Source organism: Labrus bergylta, chromosome 5, assembly GCF_963930695.1.
Source record: "Labrus bergylta chromosome 5, fLabBer1.1, whole genome shotgun sequence".
In the NCBI taxonomy this organism is placed as follows: domain Eukaryota; kingdom Metazoa; phylum Chordata; class Actinopteri; order Labriformes; family Labridae; genus Labrus; species Labrus bergylta.
The window spans coordinates 17,441,240-17,456,427 of record NC_089199.1 but is presented as its reverse complement, the minus strand read 5'-3'; the positions used below and the strand labels follow the sequence as shown (position 1 = coordinate 17,456,427).

The 15,188-nt window shown below is 38.9% G+C and overlaps 2 long non-coding RNA genes across 2 annotated transcripts; both read left to right on the top strand.

The window, feature by feature from the left end:
• The first annotated feature begins 945 nt into the window (after positions 1–945).
• Positions 946–1,520, top strand: LOC136179346 (uncharacterized). The gene is made up of 2 exons (XR_010666488.1): positions 946–1,154; positions 1,247–1,520. It is a non-coding gene; the product is annotated as an uncharacterized lncRNA (long non-coding RNA).
• Positions 1,521–9,868: 8,348 nt separating this feature from the next.
• LOC136179345 (uncharacterized) lies at positions 9,869–10,791 on the top strand. The gene is made up of 2 exons (XR_010666487.1): positions 9,869–10,449; positions 10,542–10,791. It is a non-coding gene; the product is annotated as an uncharacterized lncRNA (long non-coding RNA).
• Positions 10,792–15,188: the final 4,397 nt, after the last annotated feature.

Below are 15,188 nucleotides of genomic sequence, written 5' to 3'. Positions count from 1 at the left end.
ATTGCGTCCTTTTCTTTTTTTTTCTCGAAAACGTCAATCTTATCCATGAGATGATCCACTGTGTTTCTCTTGTCCAGTTCTTGTTTCATCTCTTTTAACTGTCTCTCAACATCTAGTTTTTTGCCCACTAGAATATAAGTGTCTTTGTATATTGCTTCCTCTGTTCTGGCTTTCTCGCCTGCAATGACCATTTCATGATTTGTTATAACATCATTCAAGCGCTTCTCCTCTTTTTCGTACTTTTCAAGCAGCTTCATTTTCTCTTTCTTCTCTTTCTCCATCTCGATCACAAAATCTTTCTTCTGCTCTTTGCACATTTCGGCTGCTCTCTGCACTTCCACCTCCATCTTTTTGTTACACTCTGCCAGCATGAATTCTTGATCTTTATCATGCTTCCTCTTCTGTCTATCTAACTCTTTCTTGTGGACTTCCTCCTTTTGACTCAGCAACAGCTTTGCTTGTGTAAATTCACCTTTTATTTGTGAATCCTGCCTCTTTAAGAGTTTCTTATTTTCCTTTTGTTCCTTTTGCAGGATAGCAATTTTCTCATCTGTGGCCTTCAATTCCTTCCTCTGTTGAACGAATTTAATGCCCATTTCTCTTTTTTCTGTAAGTAATTTGTCACATTCAATGGTCTTTTTTGCAAGTTCTTTTTCCAGGATTTCCTTTTCTCCATCCTTGATGTTGATTAACTCCTGCATCTGTCTTGTGGTGTAGCTCATTTTCGCTTCCATTTTCTTTGCTTCCATTCCTAAAGCCTGTTCCTCAAGTTTTGACAGTTTTAGTGGTTGTAAACTGATCCTGTATTTAGCTCTCTCAAAACGTTTTGATGTGTGTGTGTCTCTCTCATAACCTCCGTGTTCTGTCACGTGACGTCATCAAAGCGCTTTGATGAAGTCACGTGACGTCATCAAAGCGCTTTGATGAAGTCACGTGATCTGATCACACGAAAGTGCAGACTCGAAACTTCCTCCCATTTCCTATTCCATTCCTATTTGACCTTCCTAGGTCATGTAAAACTGGAGATATGATACTTTTAATATATTTAGTCCGCATACATTTTCTTGAGATTTAGCGCGGTCGTTGCGTTTCCTGGTTTTTCTTAGAATGTAGAATGTTCTGATGGAAAAAGTGTTGCTTTGGTGGATGTTTTGGTTTGTTGTTTCGCTATTTTGTTATTTTACTATGAAATATCTTTGCTCAGTGCTCTCTTTGTAAACCAGCTTTTAACATTTTACATCCACAGAGAGGAAGATGACCAGCCTAGGGACCCAACAATCAATGTTGATCCTGTGAGGGGTCTTCAGTGGAGATCCATTCCTCCTACAACGAGGGCTAGACAGAGCGCAAAGCGTCGTCGGGAAAGATCTGCAACAGCTCAGGCAACACAGCCAGACCACTCACACACACACACACACACACACACACACACACACACACACACACACACACACACACACACACACACACACACACACACACACACACACACACACACACACACACACACACACACACTGTTCAACTCCATGCCAAATTTCAGCCTCCTATGGCGAAAATATTATATTTCAATTTGTTTTCCCATGTCTTACCTACATTGGAAATGCTGTCATGCTTTTTATTATTCATCAACCAACATGTGTGACAAGGTTAGACTGACTTGTGTTTGTTTTCTCTCATGTTTTTGTTGTTTGAAATGTGTTTGGTAGATAAAATACAAAAAACGCACCTGCTTTTTTTTTTGTAAATATTTGAATACCAAATGTCCTTTATATGTTTCCATTTATTATTTTGATAATTATTTTTATTATTTTAGCTTTGTCACTGCTCAAAACAGTTCCCAGGAGACTTTTTGGAGCAGTGGCATAGCTAGAATACAAAAAACGCCTATGTACAAGCCTGTTGTTGCTGTAAAAAATTGAATCAATTCTTATTGTTTTCCAAATTTTCTTTTTATACATTTGAAGTTCATTTTTATCAATTCAAAACAGTTCGTCCAGCACTCTGTGTATTTTAGAATAAAAAAAGTAATCAATTTAAAAAAAACGAATTCTCTATTTTTTTGTGTGTGTTTGGGTCCTGTGTGTTGATACAGTATCTCTAGGTGACTAATGAATGGTCAATTCATAAAGGTGAGGTTGTGCTGAAAAAAAAGATTCCAGGCACTTGTATGATAAACATTTTTGATGTAGTCAGATATAAGCAAAATGACAATTATAGCAAAACGGCCAAAACAGCCTCAGACCTCAGGAACTTTTGGAGAAACCCTAGACAGCCTTAGCAGTGGACGGCAGGCTACTAGCTAAGGTAACCCATTGCACTGAACCATTAACACTGATTCTGGTAACCACCGTGAAACTATCACATTAAATGTCATAACGGCCCCATCAACACCTCTGCTTCTGGCTCACCCGTGGCTGTCCAAACACAACCCTCAGATAGACTGGTGGTCAGGAAGAATAATGAGCTGGAGCACCCTCTGTCATTCTGTGTTTGCAATCCGCTTTATCTCCTCCAGGAAATGTCCCAACCTTCTCAGCCACTCAACAGGAACAACCAAATCTGTCAACCATCCCTGAGGATTATCACGATCTTGGTGAAGTTTTTAACAAGAGTAAGGCTTTCTCACTGCCCCCACACAGGCCATATGACTGCACAACCTCTGCCTTCCAGCCGCCTATACAACTTGTCTAAGCCTGAAAGAGAGGCCATGGAGAAGAACATCAGGGAGTCCCTTGTTGCAGGTATTATCAGGCCTTCCTCTTCCCCAGTGGGAGCAGGTTTTTTTTTTGTTTCAAAGAAGGACTCCTCTCTCCGACCCTGCATAGATTTTAGAGGCTTAAACAACATTACTGTTAAGAATAAGTACCCTCTGCCTCTCATTGATTCTGCTTCCTGCAGCGTGTGTACGCGTCGAGCGACTAGAGGAGACCCTGTGAGGGAAGCAGCAGGCGTGAGCAGTCGCAGATGATGGGGACAATTTGCTCACTGTTTTATTTTGTTGGAACTGACTGACTTTTAGGCTCATACGTTTGCTGGACATTTAGCTCTCCCTTGATTTATCTGACTTGTATTCCTCTCTTTTAGCCCACTTTTAGCATAGGCGATTTAGGACAATTTTATTCTTTTATTAATTTTGAAGTAGGTTTTAATTTGGTGCAATGTAACGATAAATAAATCAGTTTTGCACTGTCAACATTGCTTTCAACCCGATAACCCAAACGAAACCTGTCAATATTAAATTCTTTACTCTTTTTAAATGACCACATTTCACCCCCTTTTACAGTACCTTACCTAGGCTCAAGTTGAATGATCATAGTCATTATCCAGGTAAGGGGACACATGATAATTTAGAATTTGGCTAAACTGATGGAGATAATATGAATGAGCAAAAAAAATCACCACCGGATAAATAAAGACCCAATGTGAAAGAGATGCTACGAGACAAAAAGTTGTATTTTACACCTAAAGTTTCTCTCCAAAGAAAAACTGAACATTGCAGCCTAGAAGAAGTTGGAGGGGGATTGTCATATTAGGCTGTATTAGTTTAACTGTAGCTAGGATTTAATCCAGTCGCATCCCATTAATGAAGGGGTACAGATTTATTAACGTAAAATCATTTCTTACCCTAAAAGGACATCAATAGAGTACATCTTATGTTATATTCAATACATTACATTAAATACATTATAGTGTGACTCATAACTATATACTGTATTACATTCAGACTATGGGCCTACATTGAAAACTCTTGATCCAAATAAACCTAGTCTCCTATAATCTCTGGAAAGAACGGGCTCCCTCTGCTGGAGAACAACATCAACTGCAACCATTAACCCTCCCTGTAATATCCCCGTGATTTTAACAGAAAGGAAGAAAAACATTCTCTCAGCCCTTAAAACTGCAAATCTCTGTACCCTAAACCTGTAACCCCTCCAAACACCTCTACCATCCCAGATACACCTATTAAGTTGGCACTACTTAATGTGAGATCACTCTCAAATGTGAGATCAGCTGTATCCCTTTTCCTACAGAATGCATTTTTTATGGTGATATTCTGCAGTGCAGCGTGGACCTGCAGAACATACACTGGCAGCCCTGTGAGTTTACTATTTATTTGTGTCTTTATTTAGCTACAGTGTGAATGAAAGGGTGTTGAGAGAGGATGCATTAATGATGAGTCCAGTCTTTTAGTGAAAGAAAGAAAGAAAGAAGCCACTAAAGAGAAAGGACACTGATCTCATCACTTTGATACAAAAGTACAGCTCTTAACAGTCCACTAAACTCTACCTGACTTTTGCTAGAGCATTTGACAAACAGTGTTTCCCTGAGACTACAATATTTATCCACACATACCCGTTTTTGTCGCTCTCAGACAGAAACATAGAGTATGATAATGGGTTACAAATTGAATGGAAACGTTTTCGCATGTGATGCATTAACGCTGTTTCAAATCAAATGGTTTCTGCTATCAGCAGCAGGAGAGAGACATGTATAGCAAGAGTTCTGCTGTAGTTGTCTTCTCAATAAAAGCCAGTAGAGGGAGACATCAGTAAACGTATTCCCAACTCATAACCGCATGATGATTCTTTTTTTTTAAGATTTTTATTTTTGGGCTTTTTTTAATTGAGAGATAGGACAGTGGATAGAGTGAGAAATCAGGGAGAGAGAGAGAGTGGGGAATGACATGCGGGAAGGGAGCCACAGGCTGGATTTGAACCTGGGCCGCCCACTTGGAAGACTATAGCCTCCATATATGGTGTACGCGCACGAACCACTGAGCCACCAGCGCCCCAACATGCATGATATGACTCTAATCATCAACCTCTCAAGCAAAAAATGTATATACAAATTGAAGTTAAGATACCATCGCTTTATCAGATGTGTACCTTTCATTTGATTTGTATTGTAGGCACTTCACAGCCCGGAAGTGAAGTGAAGTGAATTGGAGGGGGGGAGAAGTTGAGTCAACACAAGGCTGTTTCTCAGACTTGTGGCGCTTCTGGTCTCGTGGCTCTCAATAGCCACAGACAGAGATTGCGATAACAGGACAGACGCAGACAGACAGACATAGTGAGGATATATGAAATGAAACTAGCAGGGAAGGTTGATTTTCTGCCTCTGTCAGGAAAAAACAAAGAAGGGAAATAACTGAAACGACCTTCAAAAAGACTTTTGCCGCTCTTCATAAGAGATTTATTAGTTTAGTTTATTTGAATCTGGGACAATGTACAAAATAACTTATTAGTCTCAAGAGAGAGATGCTTTGTACCAGATATAGCTAACTAGCTCATCTCCATCTGTAGTCCCTGGGCAGATGATGGCAGATGTAAAATACAGATCAACCAGTCATCTATCTATCTATACACACACATGCACACAAACTTTATAAGAGAGAAAAAGAACACAGAAGAATATGCCGGTGTTAAAACATTATGTAAGTATGAGCCTAAATCTGATGACCAGTGATATAAACATTTAAAAAATGAAATTTCTGAACAGAGATCGGCATCATAACGGAATAAAATTAACCATGAATGTGAGTGTCTGTTCAATCTCTCTCCGTCAAACTGCTCAAACGAGTCATCAGAGGATTCATAAACTGACTTTAAACACCTGATGAGTAATTATTAACCGTGTTACCCGAGAAGGATCTTTATTTTTAAATAATATTTATTTGTAATAGTTTCTAACAGTGTTCATAGCTGTAATGGAGTGGTTACAGATGTTTATTTTAGAAAAAAGGGGACATAAACTCTGAGTTATCAGCTGATTTAGAAAAGAATAACACATGTAAAGTCACCTGGATGATATTAAAACCTTTTGTATTCATACGTGAGTGTAAATATGATGAGTGGGGCGAGACGAGGTGTTATATCGAGCTAGCAAACTTTTTATTTTGACATTTATTTTTCAGTAAGAGGATTTGGCGTAGTGTTCCTTCGTTTAGAGACATTTTCACTAACATATTTATGGGATGTTGTAACGTTGTTAATACGTCAGTGAATGAATGTGTCAAGAATCTGAACAGACTTCTCTTCTGTCACGGAGCGATCGCTGCTTTAAAGCAGGAACATGACAGCGGTCCCACAATTTACCACTTTAATCCTCTCTAGTTTCAGTCCAAACACACACAGAGCTCTTCTTTTACCCTCCTTCGTCTTTTGTAAATGAAAACCTGATACTAAATTGTGTTTTTAAAATAGTTTGAAGTCCAAAAAGCTTCGCGATTGAGTTTAATCGCATGGCTACCAGTGTTTTCTAATCTACCGCCGAAGCATTCTCGGGGCTTGTTTTCACCATAGACTGTAAATATTACGGTTTTCACCCAAACGGGGGCGTGGTCAATCTGACGAGTCGGAAGAGACGTTCGACTGCTCTAATGAATTAGCCATTAGCATTAGCGGCTAGCGCTAGCCGTTAGCGCTAGCTAGCTTAGGCATCATTAGTCAGCATTTATCTGACTCTTTTCAGCAAGACACGATTTTAAAATAATAATAATACAAAATGGTAGTAGCCTATCTGGCAGATAAAATAACCTCTGAAAGGGTGAAATTAATGTTTAAGATGAGAGGATACTAGTGAATGTGGTTTTCCCAGGAAAGACTTAATTGCTCCTTAGCTGAATGTTAATTATTCTAGTATGGATATCACTGATTAGATAAAAATACACATTAAGAACTGATTGAAGTTGCTTAGTGCATTGCAAAGGAAAGTGACATTATCTTATGCAAACATATAGCCTTCATATAATGTTATAATATCTATTTGAATAATATTATGATCAGTGAAAGTGCACAATTTTAGATTAGTCATAATATGTAAATAAAAATGGAGTGATAAATTGTGACTTGACTTGTTAAAGCTGCTCTATGGGATTGTTGCCTATCCTATCCTAGAGTTGCAGGAGATGACTACCTCAAGGTCCCAGAGGAGCGAGATCAAACCACAGGACGAGGCTGCATTATTTTCATCCGTGTGAAGATAAAGATGGGTTTACTCCAGCGGAGTTTTTAATATTCAATTTAACATCCGTGATATGTAACGTACATAATATCGGCTATAATATAGTTTTTTTTATATACTTTTAGTTAAAAAAACCTGGTCAGACCATACGATCGCTAAAATAGCCTAGTGTTGCGGGTCTTAAAAGAAGCAGCTCCCGGAGCGGACCGGAGGCCGTACCTCACCTGAAATAATCCCAGATCGTGGAGCGAGTGGCTTCTTTCATTGGTTCAGCCGAACTTTGCGTGGAAATGACCATACACCCATTTTTCTGCCATACGTAACTTGAACCAGAGTTGTATGTATACAGTTAGTATGTATACTAACTGTATACATACTGAGGACTAACTTTTTCATAGAAAACAATGGGCTAATGTATGACTTAACATATGTTTACAGTCTATGGTTACGACGCGGAATACACGCAGCGGCAGAGTAGGAGCTCTAACAATAAATGTTAAGACAAGTTTAGTAAAACTGAAAATCCAAATCAATTGTCTAAAATGTGTTTAAATGAATGGATTTAGAGGCTTATCTTTCCACTCTTAACAATTTTAGGACAAGTGTAGTGTGATCTTAAAGTTAAGAAGAAAATTAGGACGAAATTTAAGAACTTTGATTTCAAGAATCTCATTTAAAGTTTTTTTCTGAGGAAGAAACATAAGAAGAAAGTTAAGAAAATAAATATGAACTTTTTTCAAGAATTTGAAATCTTCTTAACTTTTGTCTTAAGACTGAAGTTAAGAAGTACAGAGCCCCTCTGGTGACATTGGTGAAAATTTTATCATTTGTGGCCACAAAAATAATCATACAGTTGGCATCAAGGGGAACGGCCACAAACCGTCACATCCAGTTAGCGATGAGGGGAAACGTAATCAAACCGCTAGACACAAAGCTGAAGGGCTGCTGTATGCCCTTCGTCACGACAAATAAACTGTTGTGTTTGTTTAAAAACTTCCAAACCCCATGCTGAACCTCTGACTTGATTAGATGGCTGCTAGTCCATTTTCACAGAGAAGAGTCCCAGTCAGTGACAGTTACTGACACATGTAGGACAGGGTCAACACAATAAACTTGAGCTTCACATTTATTGATGTACACATTGATTGATTTATTGATTGATTGGTTTAAAACAATTTAGAGTGTCTAATGTTTGATTGAAGGGGAAACCGAAGCACTCGGAGTAAACCCTGTCAGATGTGGTAAGGAGGGCAAGAAGACAGAGGTAACCGCTGGGTCGCCGTGTCGTCTTCTGCACTCATATGTTAGTGAAGTCTTTAGGGAGGTGTTTGGTGTCACGGGGTCAAGGTCGGATAAAGAACTCAATGAGTGGGAGAGGGTCACAGATTTTGGGGGAAGATTCAGATGTCAGATGGTGGGAGTTCATTATTCTAACAGGGCTTCACCTGTATGTAAGTGGTCTTAACCTGTGGTTCTCTCTGTGACAAAGGCAAGGGCTTAACAAATGACATATACTGTGGGTCGGGTTTTTTGGAATCCTGTGTAAGCGGTTCACATTTCTTGGACCTTAACATACTATTCGCCTTTTCTTTCACGACCCGATAGGACAACTTAACGATTCCTGGCTTTGCTTCGGATTCAGCTTGACTTTTTGTTGTCTTCTCCAATTGTAGTCTTAGCTGTTCGATTACCATCTTCTGCTCTTCGACTACCATCGTCAGCTCTTCGGTTTCCCTCCTCTGCTCATTGCTGTCCTTCAAGAGGTAGGAGTTGTCGGCAAGAGATTTTTTCACTTGTTGGGCCAGTTGCAGGTCCTTCCTTTCGAGCTGTTTCTTGTAGGTCGCAATAGTCCTTTGAAAGGCATCTTCCTTTTCTTGTAAACAATTTATCATGAACTTGTGGCACTGTTTGTCTTCATCCAAGCCCACTGTTTTATTGTTGTCAATGTAACGACAAAAGAGACCCATGACTGTTTTTCTCAGCATTTGTGGATCATCCAAATGAGGCTTGCATGAATATATGTCACTCTCCATTCTCTTTATTACGGTCTCCAGTCTCTGGTTTACACCCTTGAACCTATTTGTTTCTGTCTGTTTGGCCTTCCCTCTCAAGTGCACACTTTTAGATTCATTCTGCAGATACAGGTTTTCTCGTAATGCACTACTCAGCTCCAGATCCCTTTCTTTGAGACTGTTCTCACCCTGTGTGCAGTTGTCCTGTATCGTCTGACAATGAGTGACAAGAGCATCATTCAGTGCTCTAAAGAGAGAATTCTTTTTTTCCAACTCTAACACTTTCTTCCCTATCTTTGCTTTTTCACTTCTAAGTGCGAGTATCATATATTTTTGGTCTTTGATTGTGATTGCGTCCTTTTCTTTTTTTTTCTCGAAAACGTCAATCTTATCCATGAGATGATCCACTGTGTTTCTCTTGTCCAGTTCTTGTTTCATCTCTTTTAACTGTCTCTCAACATCTAGTTTTTTGCCCACTAGAATATAAGTGTCTTTGTATATTGCTTCCTCTGTTCTGGCTTTCTCGCCTGCAATGACCATTTCATGATTTGTTATAACATCATTCAAGCGCTTCTCCTCTTTTTCGTACTTTTCAAGCAGCTTCATTTTCTCTTTCTTCTCTTTCTCCATCTTGATCACAAAATCTTTCTTCTGCTCTTCGCACATTTCGGCTGCTCTCTGCACTTCCTCCTCCATCTTTTTGTTACACTCTGCCAGCATGAATTCTTGATCTTTATCATGCTTCCTCTTCTGTCTATCTAACTCTTTCTTGTGGACTTCCTCCTTTTGACTCAGCAACAGCTTTGCTTGTGTAAATTCACCTTTTATTTGTGAATCCTGCCTCTTTAAGAGTTTCTTATTTTCCTTTTGTTCCTTTTGCAGGATAGCAATTTTCTCATCTGTGGCCTTCAATTCCTTCCTCTGTTGAACGAATTTAATGCCCATTTCTCTTTTTTCTGTAAGTAATTTGTCACATTCAATGGTCTTTTTTGCAAGTTCTTTTTCCAGGATTTCCTTTTCTCCATCCTTGATGTTGATTAACTCCTGCATCTGTCTTGTGGTGTAGCTCATTTTCGCTTCCATTTTCTTTGCTTCCATTCCTAAAGCCTGTTCCTCAAGTTTTGACAGTTTTAGTGGTTGTAAACTGATCCTGTATTTAGCTCTCTCAAAACGTTTTGATGTGTGTGTGTCTCTCTCATAACCTCCGTGTTCTGTCACGTGACGTCATCAAAGCGCTTTGATGAAGTCACGTGATCTGATCACACGAAAGTGCAGACTCGAAACTTCCTCCCATTTCCTATTCCATTCCTATTTGACCTTCCTAGGTCATGTAAAACTGGAGATATGATACTTTTAATATATTTAGTCCGCATACATTTTCTTGAGATTTAGCGCGGTCGTTGCGTTTCCTGGTATTTCTTAGAATGTAGAATGTTCTGATGGAAAAAGTGTTGCTTTGGTGGATGTTTTGGTTTGTTGTTTCGCTATTTTGTTATTTTACTATGAAATATCTTTGCTCAGTGCTCTCTTTGTAAACCAGCTTTTAACATTTTACATCCACAGAGAGGAAGATGACCAGCCTAGGGACCCAACAATCAATGTTGATCCTGTGAGGGGTCTTCAGTGGAGATCCATTCCTCCTACAACGAGGGCTAGACAGAGCGCAAAGCGTCGTCGGGAAAGATCTGCAACAGCTCAGGCAACACAGCCAGACCACTCACACACACACACACACACACACACACACACACACACACACACACACACACACACACACACACACACACACACACACACACACACACACACACACACACACACACTGTTCAACTCCATGCCAAATTTCAGCCTCCTATGGCGAAAATATTATATTTCAATTTGTTTTCCCATGTCTTACCTACATTGGAAATGCTGTCATGCTTTTTATTATTCATCAACCAACATGTGTGACAAGGTTAGACTGACTTGTGTTTGTTTTCTCTCATGTTTTTGTTGTTTGAAATGTGTTTGGTAGATAAAATACAAAAAACGCACCTGCTTTTTTTTTGTAAATATTTGAATACCAAATGTCCTTTATATATTTCCATTTATTATTTTGATAATTATTTTTATTATTTTAGCTTTGTCACTGCTCAAAACAGTTCCCAGGAGACTTTTTGGAGCAGTGGCATAGCTAGAATACAAAAAACGCCTATGTACAAGCCTGTTGTTGCTGTAAAAAATTGAATCAATTCTTATTGTTTTCCAAATTTTCTTTTTATACATTTGAAGTTCATTTTTATCAATTCAAAACAGTTCGTCCAGCACTCTGTGTATTTTAGAATAAAAAAAGTAATCAATTTAAAAAAAACAAATTCTCTATTTTTTTGTGTGTGTTTGGGTCCTGTGTGTTGATACAGTATCTCTAGGTGACTAATGAATGGTCAAATCATAAAGGTGAGGTTGTGCTGAAAAAAAAGATTCCAGGCACTTGTATGATAAACATTTTTGATGTAGTCAGATATAAGCAAAATGACAATTATAGCAAAACGGCCAAAACAGCCTCAGACCTCAGGAACTTTTGGAGAAACCCTAGACAGCCTTAGCAGTGGACGGCAGGCTACTAGCTAAGGCAACCCATTGCACTGAACCATTAACACTGATTCTGGTAACCACCGTGAAACTATCACATTAAATGTCATAACGGCCCCATCAACACCTCTGCTTCTGGCTCACCCGTGGCTGTCCAAACACAACCCTCAGATAGACTGGTGGTCAGGAAGAATAATGAGCTGGAGCACCCTCTGTCATTCTGTGTTTGCAATCCGCTTTATCTCCTCCAGGAAATGTCCCAACCTTCTCAGCCACTCAACAGGAACAACCAAATCTGTCAACCATCCCTGAGGATTATCACGATCTTGGTGAAGTTTTTAACAAGAGTAAGGCTTTCTCACTGCCCCCACACAGGCCATATGACTGCACAACCTCTGCCTTCCAGCCGCCTATACAACTTGTCTAAGCCTGAAAGAGAGGCCATGGAGAAGAACATCAGGGAGTCCCTTGTTGCAGGTATTATCAGGCCTTCCTCTTCCCCAGTGGGAGCAGGTTTTTTTTTTTTGTTTCAAAGAAGGACTCCTCTCTCCAACCCTGCATAGATTTTAGAGGCTTAAACAACATTACTGTTAAGAATAAGTACCCTCTGCCTCTCATTGATTCTGCTTCCTGCAGCGTGTGTACGCGTCGAGCGACTAGAGGAGACCCTGTGAGGGAAGCAGCAGGCGTGAGCAGTCGCAGATGATGGGGACAATTTGCTCAGTGTTTTATTTTGTTGGAACTGACTGACTTTTAGGCTCATATGTTTGCTGGACATTTAGCTCTCCCTTGATTTATCTGACTTGTATTCCTCTCTTTTAGCCCACTTTTAGCATAGGCGATTTAGGACAATTTTATTCTTTTATTAATTTTGAAGTAGGTTTTAATTTGGTGCAATGTAACGATAAATAAATCAGTTTTGCACTGTCAACATTGCTTTCAACCCGATAACCCAAACGAAACCTGTCAATATTAAATTCTTTACTCTTTTTAAATGACCACATTTCACCCCCTTTTACAGTACCTTACCTAGGCTCAAGTTGAATGATCATAGTCATTATCCAGGTAAGGGGACACATGATAATTTAGAATTTGGCTAAACTGATGGAGATAATATGAATGAGCAAAAAAAATCACCACCGGATAAATAAAGACCCAATGTGAAAGAGATGCTACGAGACAAAAAGTTGTATTTTACACCTAAAGTTTCTCTCCAAAGAAAAACTGAACATTGCAGCCTAGAAGAAGTTGGAGGGGGATTGTCATATTAGGCTGTATTAGTTTAACTGTAGCTAGGATTTAATCCAGTCGCATCCCATTAATGAAGGGGTACAGATTTATTAACGTAAAATCATTTCTTACCCTAAAAGGACATCAATAGAGTACATCTTATGTTATATTCAATACATTACATTAAATACATTATAGTGTGACTCATAACTATATACTGTATTACATTCAGACTATGGGCCTACATTGAAAACTCTTGATCCAAATAAACCTAGTCTCCTATAATCTCTGGAAAGAACGGGCTCCCTCTGCTGGAGAACAACATCAACTGCAACCATTAACCCTCCCTGTAATATCCCCGTGATTTTAACAGAAAGGAAGAAAAACATTCTCTCAGCCCTTAAAACTGCAAATCTCTGTACCCTAAACCTGTAACCCCTCCAAACACCTCTACCATCCCAGATACACCTATTAAGTTGGCACTACTTAATGTGAGATCACTCTCAAATGTGAGATCAGCTGTATCCCTTTTCCTACAGAATGCATTTTTATGGTGATATTCTGCAGTGCAGCGTGGACCTGCAGAACATACACTGGCAGCCCTGTGAGTTTACTATTTATTTGTGTCTTTATTTAGCTACAGTGTGAATGAAAGGGTGTTGAGAGAGGATGCATTAATGATGAGTCCAGTCTTTTAGTGAAAGAAAGAAAGAAAGAAGCCACTAAAGAGAAAGGACACTGATCTCATCACTTTGATACAAAAGTACAGCTCTTAACAGTCCACTAAACTCTACCTGACTTTTGCTAGAGCATTTGACAAACAGTGTTTCCCTGAGACTACAATATTTATCCACACATACCCGTTTTTGTCGCTCTCAGACAGAAACATAGAGTATGATAATGGGTTACAAATTGAATGGAAACGTTTTCGCATGTGATGCATTAACGCTGTTTCAAATCAAATGGTTTCTGCTATCAGCAGCAGGAGAGAGACATGTATAGCAAGAGTTCTGCTGTAGTTGTCTTCTCAATAAAAGCCAGTAGAGGGAGACATCAGTAAACGTATTCCCAACTCATAACCGCATGATGATTCTTTTTTTTAAGATTTTTATTTTTGGGCTTTTTTTAATTGAGAGCTAGGACAGTGGATAGAGTGAGAAATCAGGGAGAGAGAGAGAGTGGGGAATGACATGCGGGAAGGGAGCCACAGGCTGGATTTGAACCTGGGCCGCCCACTTGGAAGACTATAGCCTCCATATATGGTGTACGCGCACGAACCACTGAGCCACCAGCGCCCCAACATGCATGATATGACTCTTGTTTTAATCATCAACCCAAGCAAAGTACGATGCTGTTGTAAGACAGGTTAAATATATATGTTACTGCTGCTGGTTCTGTCTTGTCTGCATGGTGTCTATTGTACTCAAGCAAAAAATGTATATACAAATTGAAGTTAAGATACCATCGCTTTATCAGATGTGTACCTTTCATTTGATTTGTATTGTAGGCAACATTTTTTTTTTCAATTATTTTATTTTAATTCATTTTATCCCAAACAATAGACACCATGCAGACAAGACAGAACCAGCAGCAGTAACATATATCTTTAACCTGTCTTACAACAGCATCGTACTGACGTTCACATTCCCCCCCCGTCCCGAGCCCAGTGCAGAGCAACATCTATTTGTCATACAAGAATAATAATAATAATAATAATAATAATAATAATAATAAAAATAATGAGCAAATGATGAAAGAAAGAAAAAAATAGAATTAAAAAAATATATATATTCTTTTTGTTGCCCTTTTTTAATTTATTTTTTAAATTGTTGTTGTTGTTGTGTGAATGTTTTTGTTTATTTTTATTTTTTGTAGGTGACATTTTGATACTGAAACACCAAAGTGGCAAAACTGCTTTAAAGTGAAAGTTCTGCATTTTATTGAATCCAAATTACAAAGAGTAAGCATTAAAGAACACTTACAGTATCAAAAATAGTCATGATGCAGAACTGAGGGATAAATGGGGTTAACCTATGATGGTACTGAAGTACAGAAATTAAATGAATGTACCTACTTCCCTTTGATGACTGAAAGAGGGAAACATTAATTTGAAGTTTAACTTGTAAAGCTGCTGCATGAAGCTACTACAGTCTATAGCAATAAAACATTCTTAGCGAAACATGGAATTATGAATAGCAAAGGTGGAAATAAACGGAGCAGTATGCATGGAATTGATAAATAAAGCAGTTGAGAATGTCTTTACTGGTAACTTCCACAGCGTAAAGTGTGACAAAACCCTGTAATGCTCTGAAATCTGCTGTGTCTTTAAAACCCACTCTGTACTTGGCTCTTTGCCCAGAAAGTTCATTTCCCTTTTCCCATTCAGCCACATGGACTAAGCTCCAGCAC